The 22,789-nt window shown below is 33.8% G+C and overlaps 1 pseudogene; it reads left to right on the top strand.

The window, feature by feature from the left end:
* The first annotated feature begins 18,445 nt into the window (after positions 1-18,445).
* Positions 18,446-22,300, top strand: LOC148946784 (protein strawberry notch homolog 1 pseudogene; annotated as a pseudogene).
* The last annotated feature ends 489 nt before the right edge of the window (positions 22,301-22,789 follow it).

Below are 22,789 nucleotides of genomic sequence, written 5' to 3'. Positions count from 1 at the left end.
GAAAAAAATATATAATAATGCATTGAAGGCATATGGCTCTTAAATTAGGCAGCGCCACAGCGCTGCCTCTGATAACGAGAAAGGAACAGGACGGTTTCTATCATTGTTTTGTTTTTAAAAACGCAGAAGTGTCTTGTGTCTAGTAAAAATCAATCGTATAAGTGCAAGATAAGAGACAATTCATTCCTGAACAAAGTTAAACTACATAAAAGGTAAGGAGTTTCTTCATTGCTGTACCTTTCGTCAATTGTGCTGTAATTGACATAATGCCTGCTATTATGGAATAATCCGAAACCCTTCCAAAGACCAGAACAAGCTGACATCCTTCAAAATAGAATATATTTTAAGCCCCATATTTTCTCAACAATGGTGTTAACTTACCTAAATGTTTTTTTTGCAGTCTCTTTAGTAATATAAAGCTAATCAGCCTAATGGTGAAGTGGGGGGGGTGAGTATTGGTAGAAATATTGGATAGTTATATGTCTCATTTTATTTAATTGAACATCTTTCCTCTCTGTCTGTCTGTTTGTCTCAACCTCTCTCTTTCTCTGTCATTCTTCCTCTTTCTCTCCCTCCCCTCTCTTTCTTTTTCTCTGTGTCTATCTTTCTTTTCCTTATGCCTCTATTACTCCGTTTCTTGTTGTTTCTTTTCAGTAATTCTTCCAGGTTAAAAGGCCTTATATACCTTGAACATACCTACTAAAAGTATGCAAAATAATGATGTTTACGTGAAAAAAAAATCTTTTCTATTTTCCCCATAATTTGTATATTTTTCGTACTATTTCAGAGTGGTACCCTCACCCTATAAGGATGTACTGTGTATATTTCTACCTCGTATGTTGTCTGGTTTCCTTGGAAATAGATTTTGCCAATTTCTCTTATCTTCACTTGTCATCAATTTGATTCCTTTCAAGTTCCGAATGCTTCTTTATTTTGACAGGTGAAGGAGAAACATAAGAAGTGTTTAGATATTAAGACACTGTGACTCTTTGCTTTTCCTAATTAGATCCAATGGCATTGAAGTTAGTCCAATCCTACAAAAAAGTTTAACCTTGGCTGTGAAGCCTGTTTGAAGAGCATTAAATAAGAAAAAACAAGTTTTTCAAACTGAAAGTAAGAAGCAGCATTAAAACTAAGAAAGATCAGATGTTATTCCGTATATGAAGGGGTTGAACCCCCTTCTCAAAACCTTAATCTTCACGCTAAAATTATTTAGAACTGTTAAAAATGCTTCCTATTGCAATTAAACGGCCCTAGTGTTTCAGGAGTCGTTCTTAAGAAAATGGGACAAACAGTCAAACTTTAGCGTAAAGAGCAAAGTACCGAGGACGGGGAAAACCCCTTCATATACAGAACAATTTCTTTATGTTTTGAGTTAAAATGTTGCTCCTTACTTTTAGTTGAGAAACTTTTTTCATTATTTAATTTCTTATCGTTTTTCAAATAATGCGGGTAAATCTGGCCACCCTACATGAAAAACTCCCTCCTCTCATAGGAAACTTCTCAGTGGAAAGTTCATCCGACGTAAAATAACCCCACCCCCTGTAAAAGTATTCCCGAACAATTCCAACCTCGTTGAAAATCCCCCCCCCGGAGTAGAATTTCCTGCAGAAGATTCCGCCTGCAAAATTCTCTTTAGCATACTTTCATTTGAAGAAGACTAAATTCTAATTGTTTTTCTGATCACTCCGGAAATTCCCTCTTCCGTGGAAATTATTTCTCAGAAATCCAAACACGCTGAAGATTTCCCCCTGACAATTCCCCCGGAACATCTCCAAATGCAAAATTGAGCAGGCAAAGAGGAAGTCAGACAAATAAAAATAATTTCGTGGAGAAATTCTCCAAAATTCCCCCTAGTGTAAAATTTCCCCTGGAAAGTTCATTTTGGAAATTTCCCTCCACACGGAAAATTATCCCCATGGATACCAATTTCAAGCACAAAATCCCCCGCCTTCCGAAAAATATCTGTATACTTCCCAGTAACAAACACTAGATGTGACCAAAGGACAAACTTTATAACTTAAAGACGCACCCCCATGGGCTGGGGGGGGGTGATGTGAATCTACAAAGGCAAAGTTTTGGAACTTTTCAACCATGCTAAACAAACTGGCTATCTCAAAATTTTAATCGGTTGATCTGAGGAAAAAAGGGGCGTGGAAGGGGGCTAGTTCCCCTCCAATCTTTTTGGTTACTTAAAAAGGGCAATAAAAGAGTGAAGTTGTAAAGGATTTAGATTTTTTGTTCCGTTTTATGATTTTTGATTTATAGGTCGAGTGTGAATATACATTACAGTAGTACATTATAAGGATGGAAACAACCATCATATATAACCGAATGGGTTGTATATGATGGTTGTTTGAAAGATGGTGTAATTGTTGAAAGATGATGTAAGCGCTATTTTTGTTAATTCATTTCTTTGTCTCTGTCTCTCTCTCTCTTTGTCTCTATGTGGAAGAATTTTTTTGAAAGAATTTTATGGCTTTTCTTTTGGTTTTTACTGCCTCTTTGCCTTCTGTCAACCCAGTGAAAACAAAATTATTTAACGACTTGGGATTGAACCAGGGTTTCCACCTGGTGAGCAAAAAATCACTAGATTCTTGAAAAAATCACCAGACTCTTGAAAAAATCACTAAATCAGCACATAAACCACTAGTTTATTGATCAGAAATAACCAGAATCACTAGAATTATAATACTCTTTATCATTATAATTAATAATTGTTTTGTCTCTTTACTATGTTCTATACAGGCGCACCTACAGGAAGGGGGTAAAATTACCACCCTAGATGTGGACAAATACATTTAGATGGATGTTTCGTTTTTTCTCAAGCAAAATTACTCTTGAAATTTTGAGAAATGCCTTTTCGCATCTTTATGCAGAGAATAGAACAAAATCGTTGCTTCCCCCCTGTATGTTAGTAGAAATGCATATTTACATACTGTACGTACAAGATTACAGCCAATCAGAGGACTAGAATCCGTGTACGTACAAGACCACAACCTCTTTCTATGCCAATCAGGGAGTCGGAAATAACATCACTTGATTTCTAGGAATTATGCGGGACTCTAAAGAGATAGAAATTTTATAATAAGGCTTCATTTTCTTCTGGATTAGCGACAAATTCTGGAATTAATATTATTTCGAAGCCTTTATAACGCATCTTGACTCTTGAATTCATCTCATCGATAACCTAGAATTAAGATGTTTCTGAGTGCAATAGATTCCGAGGGGAATGATGATGGCTTCACTTAGGGGAAAGATGGAGCATAAAGGGGGATTAATAGAGATTGAATATATTACTGAACCAGAATCCTGAGAATTTTAAATGTGTAAGTGCAGAGTGACCAAACATAGCAACCTTTAGAGATTAATCGACATCTTGGGCGAAAAAAATTGATCGACATTTTAGGGATTATTTGGGCAAAAAAGTTTGAGACATTTTAGAGGATGATTTGGGGTGAAACTCTGTGGTCGCTATAATAGACATGTACACAATATGGTATGTGGACGATGTTTTTGGCTATGGAGTATTTGAAAGTAATAGAGCCTTTGGTGTCAAGATGGAATTGAGAATTTACCTAGCTTTACTTCCCGATTGTGTTCTGTATATTACACAAGTGCCATTTAAGCAGTGTTATCAATATAAAAAGTTAATCATTTATTTTTTTAACATGATAATTTTATTTCAACTTTTTTTTACATGTCTTAGAATGAACAAGTACACAATATAGGATTAGTGGGACGATTATGGATTTGAACATCAAGGACCGCATCCACCAATGACCCTAGCCACCAAAGAGCCGCAACCTCCAAATGTTCCCTTTCTCCAACAACCAAGGGGCCCCCTCCCCCCCTCCAAGATGTTGGGGACCAGCCCCCCATTTTTTTATACTTTTTGAAGTTTATTTCTTTTAACATGATAATTTTATTTCAACTTTTATTTACATTTCATAGAATGGACAAGAACACAATATGGGATTAGTTAGACGATTATGGATTTGAACATCAAGGACCGCAACCACCAATGACCCTAGTCACCAATGACCGCGACCTCCAAGGTCCCCTCTCTCCAACCTCCAAGGGGCCCCTCGCCCAAACTTTTTGGGACCCATCCCCCTATTTTTATACTTTTTGAAGTATAAAAATATTGAAAAAATATTGACCCCCCTGTTTTGACTTTTTTAACATGATAATTTTATTTCAACTTTTTTTTACATGTCTTAGAATTAACAAGTACACAATATGGGATTAGTGAGATGATTATGGATTTGAACATCAAGGACCGCAACCATCAATGACTCTAGCCATCAAGGACCTCAACCTCCAAGGGGCTCCTTCCCTCCAACTTTTTGGGGCCCAATCCCCCCATTTTTTTATACTTTTTTTGAATTTTTTTTGAACTTTTTTTGTTATATTTTAAACATGGATTTTTTTCAACTTTGTTTACGTATCTTAAAATAACTTGAAATATGCTTGCGGCTGCACTAATCATTCTCTAAGCTTGCTCATAAACACAACGCGGCTTTCTCAGTTATACTCTAGCCCCGGTTATCGACACTACCTACTTTATTGTATGTATTAAATCAGTAATTTTTCTACATTAGAAGAATTGATATCTGCATCATATTTTTGTTTAAAAAGTGAAAACAAATGATTTGAGGAAAGCGTGTACACATGCTAAAGTCTTTGCTGTCTTGAATGCTGACAAGAAAAAGTATTTGAATTATGAATCAAGTACAAGCGGTAGCACCATTGGAAATGTATGAGTGCGTTTTCATGACAGTAAGAGTTGGATTTCGTTGGAGTACCCAAGAATTTCCATTGTACAAATGGTGGATATGCAAGAGTATCATTACTAGAGATGATAGTGCTCAAAGAGAATGCCGACATAAAAATAATAGTTGATGAAGAGGGGCATATTCTTGCTCATGGTTCTAGTAACATATTACCTGCTGATACATCTTGTTCCCCTCGTTCTGGTATTAGTATTCGAATGAATGCAAAGGGGAAAAGAAAAGCCAACTGCTGCACTAATGTAATAAATCATATCATGGCTACCTGCCAGAACTGTTACCTGTGTAAACACAATGTGAGAATAGACAGTGAAATTACTTGCAAAATAAAAAGGGCATTGGCATACAATATGATCAATGATAATAAAGATAAATTCATGGAAAATGAAGCACAAGTGAACCTTATTACTACTATTGATCATATAGTCAACGAATCCAATAGTACCAAAGATGAAATGCAGATTGAGCCAGTAGGTGACACCCCAGTAAAAACTGTGTATGACTTAAAATGGATGAATGATTACTCTACTGGTTATGAACTAAGAGAAGAGAATAACTATAGTATCAAGAGAGAACATGATAAATTATTTTATGGAACAGATTCAAAATGTCCAAAGTTGTTCAATAATGTTAATAATGTATAATAATGTATGAAACATATTTTTATATTAATATTCTACATGTCATTATTTTTTTAAAAATAATACTTTACTACATGACCTTTATTTTTAGGCTATGCTAGAACGCCAAAAGTTGATAATATCTATTAAAAAGGTTAGAGATGTAAGAAAAGGAATTTTTAGATATAAACACACTACTAGCACAATCATAGTAGATATATTGGAAAGTGAGATACTTCAACAGAACTTTTACCAAATCTAAAAGAGATGAGCTGAATTTTTTCTCAAAAATCTCCAAAGCCAAGCAAACACCCGTCCTGAAACACAACAGTGAGAATTTTAGTTTTCAGAAACAGGAACATCCACGTTAAATATACATCTGTTTCTATTAATAATATTTGATTTTTTAATAAAGTTGGGTTTTAGATTTCAGAAATAAGAACATCCACGTTTGAAATACATCTGATTTTAATAATAATTTTTTTAATAAAGTTTCGGTTTTAGTTTTCAGAAATAGGAACTTTGGCGTTAAAAATATATCTGATTATATTAAAAATATTTGATTTTTAATAAAGTGGGGTTTAATTTTCAGAAATAGGTTTTAGTTTTCAGAAATAAGAATAGCCACATTTGAAATATATTTGATTATTTTAATAATATTTGATTTTTCTTAATAAAGCTGGGTTTTAGTTTCGGAAATAAGAACAACCACGTTTCAAATATATTAGGTTTTATTAATAATATTTGATTTTCTAATAAAGTAGTTTCATCGTCAAAATCAACGATAAACATGTTTTACTAGATGAAGTACTCATCTTTTTTACTTTCAACATTACTTCACGACTTTTTGCATACCCCAACACCAAGAAATACTTTACAAAAGGCTTTATTTTATTATTTCAGAACAAGTTCTTTTCTTAATTTTCCTCCTAGACCCATTTTACAAGTTGAAGTACTCATCTTTTTATCACTCCCAACATTACTTTTCAACTTTTTGTATATCCCCACACCAAGAAAATACTTTTCAAAAGGCTCAATTAAATTATTTCAGAACACGTTCTTTTCGCAATATTCCTCCTAGATCTGTTTTACAAGTTGAAGCGCTCATCTTTTTTTTATCTCCCAACATTACTTTACGACTTTTTGGATACCCCAACACCAAGCAATACTTTTCGAAAGGCTTTATAATATATTTTCAGAACCAGTTCTCTTCTTAATATTCTTCCTAAACATGTTTTACAAGTTGAAGTAATCATTTTTTTTCACTCCCAACATTAATTTACGACTTTTTGCTTGCCCTAATACAAAGCAATACTTTTCAAAAGGCTTTATTATATTATTTCAGAACAAGTTCTTTTCTTAATATTTCTCCTAAACCTGTTTTGTAAGTTGAAGTACTCATCATTTTCCATTCCCAACATTACTTTACGACTTTTTGCATACCCCAACACCAAACAATACTCTTCAAAAGGCTTTATAATATTATTGCAGAACAAGTTGTTTTTATGATATTACTCCTAAACTTGTTTTACAAGTGAAAGTACTCATCCATTTCACCCACAACTTTACTGTACGACTTTTTGCATACCCCAACACCAAGCAACAGTTTTCAAAAGGCTTTATTATATTATTTCAGAACAAGTTCTTTTCTTAATATTCCACCTAAACCTGTTTTACAAGTTGAAATACTCACCTTTTTTTCACATCCAATATTACTTTACGACTTTTTGCATACTCCATAACTAAGCAATAATTTTCAAAATGCTTTAAAATATTATTTCAGAACAAGGTCTTTTCTTTGTATTCCTCCTAAACCCATTTTATAAGTTGAAGTACTCATCTTTTCTTACTCCAAACATTACTTTGCGACTTTTTGCATACCCCAACACCAAGCAAATACTTTTCAAAATGCTTTATTATATTATTTCAGAACAAGTTCTTTTCTTAATATTCCTCCTAAACCTGTTTTATAAGTTGAAGTACTCATCCTTTTCCACTCCCAACATTATTTTACGACTTTTTGCATACACCAACACCAAGCATTACTTTTAAAAAGGCTTTATAATATTATTTCAGAACAAGTTCTTTTCTTAATATTCTTCCTAAACCTGTTTTACAAGTTGAAGTACTAATCGTTTTTTACTCCCAACATTACTTTACGACTTTTTGCATACCCCAACACCAAGCAATACTTTTCAAAAGGCTTTATAATATTATTTCAGAACAACTTCTTATCTTAATATTCCTTCTAAACCTGTTTTACAAGTTAAATTTCTCATCCTTTTCATTCCCAATAGTACTTTACGACGTTTTGCATATCCTCAACACCAAAAATACATTTCAAAAGGCTTTATTATATCATTTCAGAGCAAGTTCTTTTCTTAATATTCTTCCTAGGCCTGTTTTACAAGTTGAAGTACTCATCTTTTTCACTCCCAACATTACTTCACGACTTTTTGCATACCCCAACACTAAGCAATGCTTTTCAAAAGGCTTTATTATATTATTATATCATTTTCACTCCCAACACTACTTTACGACTTTTTGCATACCCCAACACCAAGCAATACTTTTCAAAAGGCTTTATAATATTATTTCAGAACAACTTCTAATCTTAATATTCATTCTAAATCTGTTTTACAAGTTAAAGTACTCATCCTTTTCATTCCTAATAATACTTTACGACTTTTTGCATATCCTCAACACCAAAAATACATTTCAAAAGGCTTTATTATATCATTTCAGAACAAGTTCTTTTCTTAATATTCCTCCTAGGCCTGTTTTACAAGTTGAAGTACTCATCTTTTTCACTTCCAACAATACTTTACGACTTTTTGCATACCCCAACACTAAGCAATACTTTTCAAAAGGCTTCATTATATCATTTCAGATCAAGTTCTCTTCTTAATATACCTCCTAAACTCATTTTATAAGTTGAAGTACTCATCTTTTTCCACTCCCAACAATACTTCACGACTTTTTGCATACCCCAACACCAAGCAATACTTTTCAAAAGACTTTATTATATCTTTTCAGAACATTTTCTTTTCTTAATATCCCTCCTAAACCCATTTTACAAGTTGAAGTACTCGTCCTTTTCACCCAAAACATTACTTTACGACTTATTGAATACCCAAACACCAAGCAATACTTTTCGAAAGGCTTTATTATACAATTTCAGAACATGTTCTTTTCTTAATATTCCTCCTAAACCCATTTTACAAGTTGAAGTACTCATCTTTTTCACTCCCAACAATACTTTACGACTTTTTGCATACCAAAATATCAAGCAATACTTTTTAAAAGGCTTTATTATACTATTTCAGAACAAGTTCTTTTCTTAATATTCATCCTAAACCCATTTTACAAGTAGAAGTACTCATCTTTTTCGCTCCCAACATTACTTTACGACTTTTTGCATACCCCACCACCAAGCAAATAATTTTCAAAAGGCTTTATTATATTATTTCAGAACAAGTTCATTCCTTAATATTCCTCCTAAACCTGCTTTATAAGTTGAAGTACTCATCCTTTTTCACTCTCAACAATACTTTAAGACCTTTTGCATACCCCAACACCAAGATAAACTCTTCAAAAGGCTTTATAATATTATTTCAGAACAAGTTCTTTTCTTAATATTCCTCCTAAACCTGTTTTACAAGTTGAAGCATTCATCCTGTTTTCACTCCCAACATTACTTTACGGATTTTTGCATACCCCAACGCCAAGCAATACTTTTCAAAATGCTTTATAATATTATTTCAGAACAAGTTTTTTTCTTAATATTCCACATAAACTTCTTTTACAAGTTGAAGCAGTCATCTTTTTCACTCCCAACATTACATTGCGACTTTTTGCACACCCCAGCACCAAGCTATACTTTTCAAAAGTCTTTATGGTATTATTTCAGAACAACTTTTTTATTACTCCTCAACCTTTTTTAAAAGTTGAAGTACTCGTCTTTTTTTCACTCCTAACCATACTTTACGAAATTTTGTATACCCCAACACCAAGCAATACTTTTCAAAAGGCTTTACGACTTTTTGTATACCCCAACACCAAGCAATACTTTTCAAAAGGCTTCATTATATTATTTCTGAACAAGTTCTTTTCTTAATATTCCTCCTAAACCTGTTTTACAAGTTAAAGTACTCATATTTTTCCTCCCAACAATACTTTACGACTTTTTGCATACCCCAACACTGAAAAATATATTTCAAAAGGCTTTATTATATCATTCCAGAACATGTTCTTTTCTTAATATTACTTCTAAACAGGTTTTACAAGTTAATGTTGTTTTACAAGTTGGGTTCCATTCATTTTTATGGTTAATTTAGATTAGGTTACGTGCGCGCACGTAACCTAGTCTAAATTAACCTTAAAAATAAATAAAACCCAACTTTATTAAAAAAAATATGCAAAAATGTACCACGTAACCTACTCTAAATTACCCTGAAAAGGTTGACCTTTTGAAACGTATTGCTTGGTGTTGCGGTATGCAAAAATTCGTAGTGTTGGGAGTGAAAAAAGATAAGTACTTTAACTTGTAAAACATGTTTAGGAGGAATATTAAGAAAAGAACATGCTCTGAAATGATACAATAAAGCCTTTTGAAATGTATTTTTTGGTGTTGGGGTATGCTAAAAGTCGTAAAGTATTGCTGGGAGTGAAAAAACATGAGTACTTCAATTTGTAAAACAAGTCTAGGAGGAATATTAAGAAAAGAACTTGTTCCAAAATGATATAATAAAGCCTTTTGAAATGTATTTTCTTGGTGTTGGGGTATACAAAAAGTTGTAAAGTAATGTTGAGAGTGAAAAAAGATGAGTTGTTCAACTTGTAAAACAGGTTTAGGAAGAATATTAAGAAAAGAACTTGTTCTGAAATAAAATAATAAAGCATTTTGAAAATTATTTCTTGGTTTTGTGGTATGCTAAAGGTCGTAAATTAATGTTGGGAATGAAAAAAGTTAGTACTTAAACTTGGAAAACAGGTTTAGGGGGAATATTAAGAAAAGAACTCAACCTGAAATAATGTAATAAAGCATTTTGAAAAGTATTGCTTGGTGTTGGGGTATACAAAAAGTCGTAAAGTAATGTTGGGAGTGAAAGAGGTTAGTACTTCAACTTGTAAAACAGGTTTAGGAGGAATATTAAGAAAAGAACTTGTTCTGAAATAACATAATAAAGCATTTTGAAAAGTATTGCTTTGTGTTAGGTAATGCAAAAAGTCGTAAAGTAATGTTGGGAGTGAAAGAAGATTAGTACTTCAACTTGTAGAACAGGTTTGGGTGGAATATTGAGAAAAGAACTTGTTCTGAAATAATATAACAAAGCATTTTGAAAAGTATTGTTTGGTGTTGGGGTATGCAAAAAGTCGTGAAGTAATGTTGGGAGTGAAAAAGGATGAGTACTTTAACTTATAAAACTGGTTTAGGAGGAATATTAAGAAAAGAACTTGTTCTTGAATAATATAATAATGCCTTTTGAAAAGTATTTGCTTGGTGTTGGGATATGCAAAAAGTTGTAAAGTAATGTTGGGAGTGAAAAAAGATGAGTATTTCAACTTGTAAAATAGGTTTAGGGGGAATATTAAGAAAAGAAATTGTTCTAAAATAGTATAATAAAGCCTTTTGAAAAGTATTGCTTGATGTTGTGGTATGTAAAAAGTCGTGAAGTGATGTTGGGAGTGAAAAGATGAGTACTTCAACTTGTAAAATGAGTTTAGGAGGGATATTAAGAAAAGAACTTGTTCTGAAATAATATAATAAAGCCTTTTGAAAAGTATTGCTTGGTGTTGGGGTATTCAAAAAGTCGTAAAGTAAAGTTGTGGGTGAAAAGGACGAGTGCTTCAAAATGTAAAATGGGTTTACGAGGGATTTTAAGAAAAGAACTTGTTCTGAAAAGATATAATAAAGTCTTTTGAAAAGTATTTCTTGGTGTTTGGGTATGCAAAAAGTCGTAAAGTATTGTTGGGAGTGAAGAAAGATGAGTACTTCAACTTATGAAATGAGTTTAGGAGGAATATTAAGAAGAGAACTTGATCTGAAATGATATAATAAAGCCTTTTGAAAAGTATTGCTTGGTGTTGGGGTATGCAAAAATTCGTAAAGTAATGTTTGGAAAGAAAGAGATGAGTACTTTAACTTGTAAAACAGGTTTAGGAGGAATATTAAGAAAAGAACTTGTTCTGAAATGATATTATAAAGCCTTTTGAAAAGTATTTTTTGGTGTTGGGGATATGCAAAAAGTCGCAAAGTATTGTTGGGAGTGAAAAAGATGAGTACTTTAACTTACAAAATGTGTTTAGGAGGAATATTCCGAAAAGATCTTGTTCTGAAATAGTATAATAGATCATTTTGAAAAGTATTGCTTGGTGTTGGGGTATGCAAAAAGTCGTAAAGTAATGCTGGGTGTGAAAAAAGATTAGAACTTCAACTTGTAAAACAGGTTTAGGAGGAATATTAAGAAAAGAACTTGTTCTGAAATAATAAAATAAAGTCTTTTGTAAGGTATTACTTGGTGTTGGGGTATGAAAAAAGTCGTAAAGTAACTTTACTTTGGGTAAAAAGGGTGAAAATGATAAGCACTTTAACTTGTAAAACAAGTTTAGGAGGAATATTAAGAAAGGAACTGGTTCTGCAACAATATTATAAAGCCTTTTGAAGAGTATTGCTTAGTGTTGGGGTATGCAAGAAGTCGCAAAATAATGTTGGGAGTGGAAACTGATGAATATTTCAACTTATAAAACAGGTTTAGGAGAATAATAAGAAAATAACTTGTTCTGAAATAATATAATAAAGCCTTTTAAAAAGTATTGCTTGGTATTGGGTAATGCAAAAATTCATAAAGTAATGTTGGGAGTGAAACAGATTAGTACTTCAACTTGTAAAACAGGTTTAGGAGGAATGTTACGAAAAGAACTTGTTCTGAAATAATATAATAAAGCCTTTTGAAAAGTATTGGCTTTGTGTCGGGTTATACAAAAAGTCGTAAAGTAATGTTGGGAATAAAAAAAGATTAATACTTCAACACTTAAAACAGGTCTAGGAGGAATATTGAGAAAAGAACTTGTTCTGAAATAATATAATAAAGCCTTTTGAAATGTATTTGCTTGGTGTTGGGGTATACAAAAAGTTGTAAAGTAATGTTGGGAGTGAAAAAAAAGATGAGTACTTCAACTTTTAAAATGGGTTTAGGAGGAATATTAAGAAAAGAACTTGTTCTGAAATAATAAAATAAAGCCTTCTGAAAAGTATTTCTTGATGTTGGGGTATGCAAAAAGTCGTAAAGTAATGTTGAGAGTGACAAAGATGAGTATTTCAACTTGTAAAACATGTTTATCGTTGATTTCGACAATGAAATTACTTTATCGGAAAATCAAATATTATTTTTAAATGTGGTTGTTCTTATTTCCGAAAACTAAAACCCAGCTTTATTAAGAAAAATCAAATATTATTAATATAATCAAATGTATTTCAAACGTGGATGTTCTTACTTCTGAAAACTAAAACCCAACTTTATTAAGAAATCAAATATTATTAATAGAAACAGATGTATTTTAAACGTGGATGTTCCTGTTTCTGAAAACTAAAATTCTCTCTGCTGGGATGGGTGTTTGCTTTTCTGTGGAAATTTTTGATAAAAAATTCATCTCATCTCTCTCAGACTTTGGTAAAAGTTCTGTTAAAGCATCTCATTTTCTAATATATCCACTATGAGCCTGCTAGTAGTATCTTTATCTCTGCAAACTCCTTTTCTTACATCTCTGACCTTTTTAATAGATATTCTGAACGTTTGACGTTCTAGCATACCCTAAAAATAAAGATCATGTAACAAAGTAATGTATAATGTATTTTTAATGAAATAATGACATATAGAATATTAATATAAAAATATGTTTCAGACATTATTATACATTATTAACATCATTGAACAACTTCGGACATTTTGAATATATTCCATAAAATGGTTTATCGTGTTCTCTCTTGATACAATAGCTATTCTACTCTCTTAGTTGATATCCCGTATAATAACCAATCATCCATTTTGAATCAAATGCAACTTTTGCTGGTGTCTCACCTACTGTCTGAATCTGCATTTCTTCTTTAGTACTATTGGATTCGTTGACTCTATGATCAATATAAGTAATAATGTTCTCTTGTGCTTCATTTTCCATCAATTTATCTTTATAATCATTGATGATATTGTATGCCAATGCCCTTTTTATTTTGCTAGCGATTTCACTGTCTATTCTTACATTGTGTTTACGCCGGTAACAGCTCTGGCAGGTAGCCATAATATGATTTATTACATTAGTACAGCAGTTGGCAATGTAGAAAAATTTACTGATTTAATACATGCAATAAAGTAGGTAGTGTCGATAACCGGGCATAGAGTATCACTGGGAAAGCCGGGTTGTGTTTATGAGCAACCATAGAGAATATTTGGTTCTGCCGCAAGCATATTTCATGTTATTTTAAGATACGTAAAAAAAAGTTGAAAAAAAACATGTTTAAAAAAATAATAAAAAAAGTTAAAAAAAATTTCAAAAAAGCATTAAAAAATGGGGGGATGGGCCCCAAAAATTTGGAAGGAGGGGGTCCCTTGAAGGTTGAGGCCCTTGATGGCTAGGGTCATTGATGGTTGCGGTCCTTGATGTTCAAATTCATAATCGTCTCACTAATTCCATATTGTGTAATTGTTCATTCTATGAAATATAAAAAAAGTTGGAATAAAATTTTCATTAAAAAAATAAACTTCAAAAAGTATAAAAATGGGGAGGGGTCCCAAAATGTTGGGGGGATGGGGCTTCTTGGATAATTCGGTCCTTGGTGGCTAGGGTCATTTGCGGTTGCAGTCCTTGATTTTCAAATCAATAATCGTCTCATTAATCCAGTATTGTTTACTTGTTCATTCTAAGACATGTAAAAACAGTTGAAATAAAATTATAATCTTAAAAAAATAAACTTCAAAAAGTATAAAAATGGGGGGATGGTCCCAAAAGTTGAGGGGAGGGGGACCCTTGGATGTTGGACAGAGGGAGCCTTGGTGGCTAGGTTCATTGGTGGTTAGGGTCATTGATTGTTATGGTCCTTGATGTTCAAATCCAAAATGGTCTCACTAACCTCATATCGTGTGCTTGTTCATTCTAAGACACGTAAAACACGTTGAAATAAAATTATCATGCTAAAAAAAACTCCAAAAAGTATAAAAATGGGGGGATGGGTCCCAAAAATATGGTGGGAGAGGGCCCCTTGGAGGTTGGAGAAAGGGGACCATGGAGGTTGCGATCCTTGGTAACTAGGGTCATGGGGGGTTGCGGTCCTTGATATTCAAATCCATAATCGTCTCACTAATCCCATATTGTGTACTTGTTCATTCTATGACATGTAAAAAAAAGTTGAAATTAAATTATCATGTTAAAAGAATAAATGACTAACTTTTTATATTGACGACATTGCTTAAATGGTACTTGTGTAATATACAGAACACAATCGAGAAGTAAAGCTAGGTTAATTCTCATTGCCATCTTGACACCAATGGCTCCATTGCCAAAAACAATATTTTATATCGTCCACATCCCATATTGTGCACATGTCTGTTATAGCGACCAGAGATTTTCACCCCAAATCATCCTCTAAAATGTCTCAAACTGTTTCGCCAAAATAATTTCTAAAATGTCGATTAATTTGTGTCGCCCAAAAAATCGCCTAAAATGTTGATTAATCTCTAACGGTTCCTATGTTTGCCAACTGTACACTGTCACATTTAAAATTCTCAGGAGTCTGGTTCAGTAATATATTCAATCTCTATTAATCTCCTTGTATGCTTCATCTCTCCCCCAAGTGAAGCCATTCCCATCTGAAGGGGAATCATTCCCCTCTGAATCTGTTGAACTTAAAAACATCTTAAATCTAGGTTATCCAAGAGATGAATTCAAGAGTCAAGATGCGTTATAAAGGCTTCGAAATAATAATAATTCCTGAATTTATCGCTAAGCCTAAAGAAAATGAAGCCTTATTAAAATATAATTTATATCTCTTTAGAGTCCCGCATAATTCCTAGAAATCAAGTGATGTTATTTCCGACTCCCTGATTGGCATAGAAAGAGGTTGTGGTCTTGTACGTACACGGATTCTAGTCCTCTGATTGGCTGTAATCTCGTACGTACAGTATGTAAATATGCATTTCTACTTATGTTCCCGAATTGGTACCCTTGGCTTATACCCTTATCACTGAAAATTGGTTATTAGTGTTCTAATATTTGCTAATCGTAATATTCTAATCGAAATGTTTACTTTTTGTTTTTAATTTTTTTCCCTTGGCGATCAAAACCCCAATTTTTTCCCAAAAATATCGAGACTCTTTTTCTTTTTACTCTGAGCTACATTAATTACTGGGACACCAGCGACAATTTTGAAAATTGTCTTTTTGTAATTTCATGGAAAAAACGAGTCCCACTCTTCACAAATTTCGATAAGCATCTGTCTTATTGCTTCTTAAAAAAGAGGCACCTGTTAATTATATGGAACGTACCCAAGAAGTGAAATTAGGATCCTAATGAAATATATCAAAATATGATAATAGTACAATTCTTTAGTTTATATAATAATATAATTTGGGCTATACAGTTTCACATTAGGGGGATGTGGGGGTGAAGTAAGCTAACCTTAACCCAACCCCGCTAATGTGCAAATATATAGCCCACGTTATACAAGTCCAAATCATTCTGCCATCCGTTATTTGTCTTTTTGGCTATGAAACTATGTTTCATAGATCATGCATTATCCTTATTATCCTTGGCATACTTTCATTTCCCGACCTATCCTCAGGGGCTGCTTGGACCATGTTAAATCTAAAGGTATGGTTTTGGAACCTTCAATTATGTTAAAAGAAATGGCTATCTCAAACTTTTGATTGAGCAATATTCGGGAAAAAAGGACGTGGGAGTAGTGTGTTATATAAAGCCGCAACGGGGACTTGAATATGTGTGCAGTTTCAAGGGGACAAGACCTCCCAGATAGGGACATACTATTTTCGGGGGCGAACATGACTTGTCAGACAGGTTTTTCTAGGTTCATTACCCAAACTATAGAGATTTCCTTGGTATAATGTGTTCAAAAGTATAATGCACTTCCTTGAAAAATAACCCGTTTCGGCCCGAAGGGTATATAATCATATTTTTGTTATAAATTGACGATGTAACAACACTTTTCTTAACAGTTTGAAAAAACTATTTCAACAAGCTGATTACCTGCCTTTCTTGATAAATTATTCGTAGTGAAATGGAGAGCTCCAAGAGAATTTTGGTATGTAAATGATTTTTTTTCTTGGTTTATAATGAAAAAGAGACTTTTTTCCTATAGCTACCTTTAATTATCTGACATATGAGTTTCTGATAGACAGCCGAGTAGGAAAGATATTTATCGTATAATTCACACGCTTCTGTTGGTTAATACCCTTTCAGATAGCTAAAAGCCATTTGGATAAAACGCATCATAAGTGGGTTACAAAAATAACGTCTATTTGAGATTTAAAATTGGTTTAAGAAACGAACAATGTGTGTCTTTAAAATGTGCAGAATATCTTTAATGTGTGGAGTGGGGGCTTTGGTATTGAGGAGGGGGGATGAGGAACCCCATTAATATTCTGAATAAAAATCTGACGGAACTAACACGCAAAACTGTGTTATTTTTTATGCACAACGTATTTAAAATATAGATAGGTTAGGGGCCTTCTTAGACTAGCAAAATTCTTTCTTTTATATGATTTACGAGCTTGAGAAAATGGAATTAAACCCCATAAGTTTTAAATCGTGTCTTACATAACTGAAAAAAGCATACATTTTTTTCTTTTATCCTCTTTCGTGAGAGATTATCTCACAAATTGTGTTATATTTTATATGTTGCATCGTGTTCGTATTATTAACTGATAGGTTTGACTTCTTCCTCCTCTTCTTAGGGAGTGATGTTTCTTTTTTACGAGTTAAAGTAGATTTGAAATTATGAACAAAAAAATTTATCCCCATAAGTTTTAATTGTGTTTTTTTCCTAGTTAAAAAAACATACATTTTTTTCTTTTATCCTGTATGATGAAAAAGAGATTGTGTTTTTGTAAATAACAAAGCACAAAAATAAAATCAGTTTTAAAAACAAAAAAATGCATATTTGTATACAAGGTGATGAATTACATAGCTTACGATCGTAGCTTGCAACCTTAAATGACGTTAAAAGTAAAACTATATAATGACGTCAGTTCCAACTGGGGTTGGGACTTTACTAAAAAAGATAAAGTTGTAAGCTTTTTCAGGTGTTTGATATATTGTAGGACAGACTGTGTCAAAAACTGAATCTTAGGAATATTGTTCACAGAGACATTACATTTGAGACCATAGAAACGCCTAACAAAAAGATTTAATTAAATGGAAAACATATATACAATTCTCTGGTTTGCAGTAACAGCCAAACTGATGGTGCAGTAAGACCAAAAAGATCTAACCATAACACTGGAAAATATAACAAAATATTTTTTGTCAGGTTTAGTCCAAAATCTGCACTTCTGTTCCGCAAGATTTTTTTTTATGATAAGCAGCTGAATTGTGACTTCAAAGAATATTCTAAGAGTATGATTTGCTTTTCATTTTCTTTAAGCTTGTCACGATTAGTCCTAACTTTTTCATGAAGTCACATATAGTTAATAATTCTTGAAAATTTTAAAATGAAATAATTTATTTCATCTCTCAGTTCAAAGTTATAATATAAAATACAAAAATATTTAAAGTACCTTAGTAACAATAACTCTGCTTTTTTAATTTACTGAAAAAGAGTAAAATGGTATGATGTCATTTGCCATAAAATATTTAAAGTATCTTAGCAACAATAACTCTGCTTTTTGAGTTGACTGGAAAATAGCAAAATGGTGTGACGTCACTTTCCATATGACGTCATATACCGATATAAAATGATTGGTAAACGTAAAATCACCTTATTAGTTAAAGTCCGGTATTAGTGAAAACATCTTTAACTCAAGGATGGCTTTTAAGATGAAAATCAATAATACAGAAAGTGAATCACATGAAGAAGAATACAATTTTGGTGGTCCTGATAATATGGAAGCTACATGTGGTAGCCTCACCTTGAATACATTTCCCAGTTTGACCAAAAATATCATTAGAGAAAGAAAAGGGGTATGTATATCAGATTCTATTACTGCAAGGGCTCCAGTGCGTCCAGCCATGCTATCTGATATGGAAACAGAAACAAAAGTTTCAGGTATATCAGATTCTGTTACGTTTCTGGCAATGGTGTATGGAGTTGGACATGAAAGGAAAGATATTTTTGACATAGATATATCAAACATTGTCGCTACAAAGGTTCCAGCGTGTCAAGCAATGACACCAAGTGTTGGAATAGAAAGAAAAATGACATACATATCAGACTCGACTACTACAAAAATTCCAGCGCGTCCTGACATACTAGACAATATTAGCACAGAAAGAAAAGTGGCTTGGTTACCAAATTTTACCGCGACAAATGCTTCAAAGCGTCCAGTAGTTTCACCTGATATTGGAACAGAAAAGGATGTGTTATGCATATCAGATTATTTTGCTACAAAGACTCAAACGGGTCCAGCAATGCTGTATGATCTTGAAACAGAAAGGAAAGTGGCATACACAAACGGTTCAGTTGCTGCAAAGGCTCCAACATGTCCAGCAGTGCCACATAGAATAGGAAAGCCAATGATAGCTCCCAGAGATTCAACATATGGCTTAGAGGATGTGAACCTACTTTCTCAATCCAAAAGCAAAGGTAGTAAGCGAAATATAAGACAGGCAATTGCAACACAGAATCCAAATTTGTCCCAAACAACTGACGGAGAATGGGAAGAGCTGATTGATATTGATGGGGAGCTTGAAATCACGAATACTTATGTAGATTATATGCCTGCAAAACTTAAAATTGGGCACGCACACCCAGATCCTACCGTTGAGACTGCAAGTCTTTCAAGTGTTGAGCCTCCTGATGTTACTTATAAATTATCTCTTCCGAGTGATGTCATTGAGCAGCAAAAACTTTCCACCCTTCAGCTTGAAGCGATCACGTATGCTTGTCAACAACATGAAAAGCGACTTTCAGACGGGAAAAGAGTCGGTTTTTTACTTGGCGACGGCGCTGGTATGGGGAAGGGGAGAACGATATCTGGAATGATTTTTGAAAACTATATTTTGAAACGGAAGAGAGCATTATGGGTGTCTGTCAGCTCTGACTTGAAGATTGACGCAGAGAGGGATCTCCGAGACATTGGAGCTGACAAAATCAAAATCTATGCACTAAATAAGCTTAAATACAATGATGATGTTAGTTCTTCAGCAAATGGAAGTATCAAGAAAGGAGTCCTCTTTAGCACGTATACATCTCTCATTTCTCAGTCATCTAGTGGGGGTAAATATAACACTCGTTTACAGATGATTATAGACTGGCTTGGGCTAGATTTCGATGGACTTGTTGTATTTGACGAATGTCACCGGGCAAAAAACCTTATACATGAAACTGAAAGGGGAAAGCCGACAAAGACTGCAATCGCTGTATGTTATCTCCAAGAAGTATTGCCGAATGCAAGGATTGTCTATGCCTCTGCCACTGGCGCAACTGTGCCTAAGAATATGAGATATATGAGTCGCTTAGGCCTATGGGGTGATGGAAGCTCTTTCCAAAAACCTGGTAGTTTCTTTGATTCCATTGAAAAAAAAGGAGTTGGAGCAATGGAACTTGTGGCAATGAATATGAAAGCAAGAGGTGTTTATGTAGCCAGACAGCTTTCATTTGCTGGTGTCGGTTTTGATATCCAAGAAATAAAAATTAATCCACAGTTCATTCAAGTCTATGATGAATCAGTGGATTTCTGGACTGATATGAAAAAATTGCTTCAAAAAGCAATTAATCTCACTGAAAACTGTGCGGAAGATCTCATTTGGCGCGAATTTTGGTCTGCCCATCAAAGGTTTTTCAAATGTATGTGTATAGCTTCAAAAGCTGATGAAACAGTAAAAATAGCTAGGAAAGCGGTAAAAAATGGCAAAAGTGTTGTCATTGGCTTACATACTACCGGTGAGGCTGGAACCCGAAAGCTGATAGATCAAAAAGAAGACAGAACGAGCTTTGTATCGACTGCAAAGGGTATCATCCAACTGCTTGTTGAAAACCATTTTCCAATCCCAAATCAAGTTGACAATAACCAACAAGTGCTGGAAAAAAATATTTTAGAAGAGCTGAATGTATTACCAGATAAAAGTAGAAAACGCAAAGCTGCTACACTGGCAATACTGAAGACTAAAATGATGAGGTTAGATGATCCCATTTCTGATATGAAAAAAGAAATTCTACGAAAATTGTCAGAGTTGGGAAAAAAGCTACCTCCCAACACGCTGGACCTACTAATTGATGAACTTGGGGGCCCAAATGAAGTGGCTGAAATGACCGGTCGAAAACGTCGAATAGTTAAAGACAACCTAGGAAATGTCACGTACGAATCTCGTGCTAATGCCGAGGTAACAACAGATATGTTGAATGTGCGAGAACGAGAAAGCTTTCAAAATGGTGATAAAAACATTGCTATCATCAGTGAAGCAGCAAGTAGTGGTACTTCTCTGCATGCTGATAAGAGAGCTTTGAACACAAAAAGACGAGTTCACATCACCCTGGAACTTCCATGGAGTGCAGACAGAGCGACACAGCAGTTAGGTCGAACTCATCGCTCGAATCAGATACATCCACCTGCGTATATACTCCTCGTCTCTGACCTTGCAGGTGAGCGTCGATTTGCGTCTATTGTGGCTAAACGGCTGGAATTCCTTGGTGCTCTCACTCACGGGGACCGAAAAGCAGGAGCGGCTAGCCGTTTATCCCAGTTTAATTTTTATAGCGAATATGGCAAATTAGCTTTAAAACTATTCATGAAAGCTATCGAGTATCAAGAAGAAGGAGATGTCAAGATACCTGATAATTATAATGGTAACTTTATGGAAGATGCCCGTGCAGCTCTTGTCTCGGTTGGAATGTTGCCTTATTTTGAAAACCTGACTTGTAAAGATAAAATTGCAAGGTTTTTGAACAGACTGTTAGGTGTGAAAGTGTGTTTACAAAACGCCATGTTTGAATTTTACATGGACATTTTAGCACATGTTGTGAATAAAGCAAAAGACAAGAACAATTATGATTATGGTATTCTGGATCTCGGAGAAGTAAAAATGCTTGAATCTAATTGGTTTTATTACAGACATGCCATTGGTCCATCAAAAGTTGTATTGTGCAAAGTTGAAGTTGACAGAGGGATAACATGGCAAACGGTGTCTAGGTACGAGATAGCAAGCGACAATCATGAAGGATTTTATTTATTGAATAAACCTCGTCAAGGTTGTAGATATGGACCAGTTCTTGCAACCAGAAGAATCAAGAAAAAGCTGAATGATGAAGAATTGTTTGTTATCACAAGGCCTGCAAGAAGAAGAAAACCAGAAAAAATATCGTTTGCCGATTTGAAACAAAAATATCATCAGGTTCATGCCGATGAAGCAAAGGAACACTGGGAGAAACATTACGAGTATTCCAAGGAAAATTGCTTTCATATCTATTGGAAGGGTTATTGCAAAAATGGTGATTGTATTGAAGGGAAGCGTCACTGTAACTATTGGATTCTTAAAGGGGATATTTTGACTATTTGGCCAAAGATAGAAGCTATTGCAGAAGCCCGGAAGAAAATTCAAGTAGTTCGAATAAACATACAAACTCAAAAAGATATTGGAATCCTGGTTCCGACGAATGTAGTATCAATTCTCATAGAGAAGCTTACGGAGAAGGCACTGTCAACAGAAACTCAACTAGAATGAATTCAATTCATCCTTCCTGTTTGTTCTCTACTGGATAACATAGTCTATAGGATTTGTACTCTCCTTAGAGTCGTTGTGATTCTGGATTTTGCCCACAAATATTTTATCCATGCTGTTCCAACATTTTCACAAAATGGATGGTTTTCATTGCATTCTCATTCATCTATCCGGATTCATTCATCAACTTGTCTAATTTTACATGACGTCATAAATATTAAAAAAAAACTTCTTTTAAAGCGTTTCCCCAGCAATTATATATTGCTTTAATTGTGTTGATATCCGGGTTACAGCGGTAGCTAGCAAACTAGTAAGAGACGATTCCATCTAATGTTAAGAAATATAATAACCAATAGCTCTTAAAATAGATTCAGATCAAAACAAAAAGAACATAATTAAAACCGCCTTGTCCGAAACCCCCATATACAAAATTTTCTGTCCATTGGCTTGAACAGCAAGGGAAATATATTGGCTTGGAAATCAAGAAAACTG

This window comes from Artemia sp. Qi Xiang Cuo, chromosome 11 (genome assembly GCF_049724085.1).
Source record: "Artemia sp. Qi Xiang Cuo chromosome 11, ASM4972408v1, whole genome shotgun sequence".
Classification (NCBI taxonomy): domain Eukaryota; kingdom Metazoa; phylum Arthropoda; class Branchiopoda; order Anostraca; family Artemiidae; genus Artemia; species Artemia sp. Qi Xiang Cuo.
The sequence above is the reverse complement of the archived record's forward strand: the minus strand, read 5'-3'. Positions and strand labels throughout refer to the sequence as shown.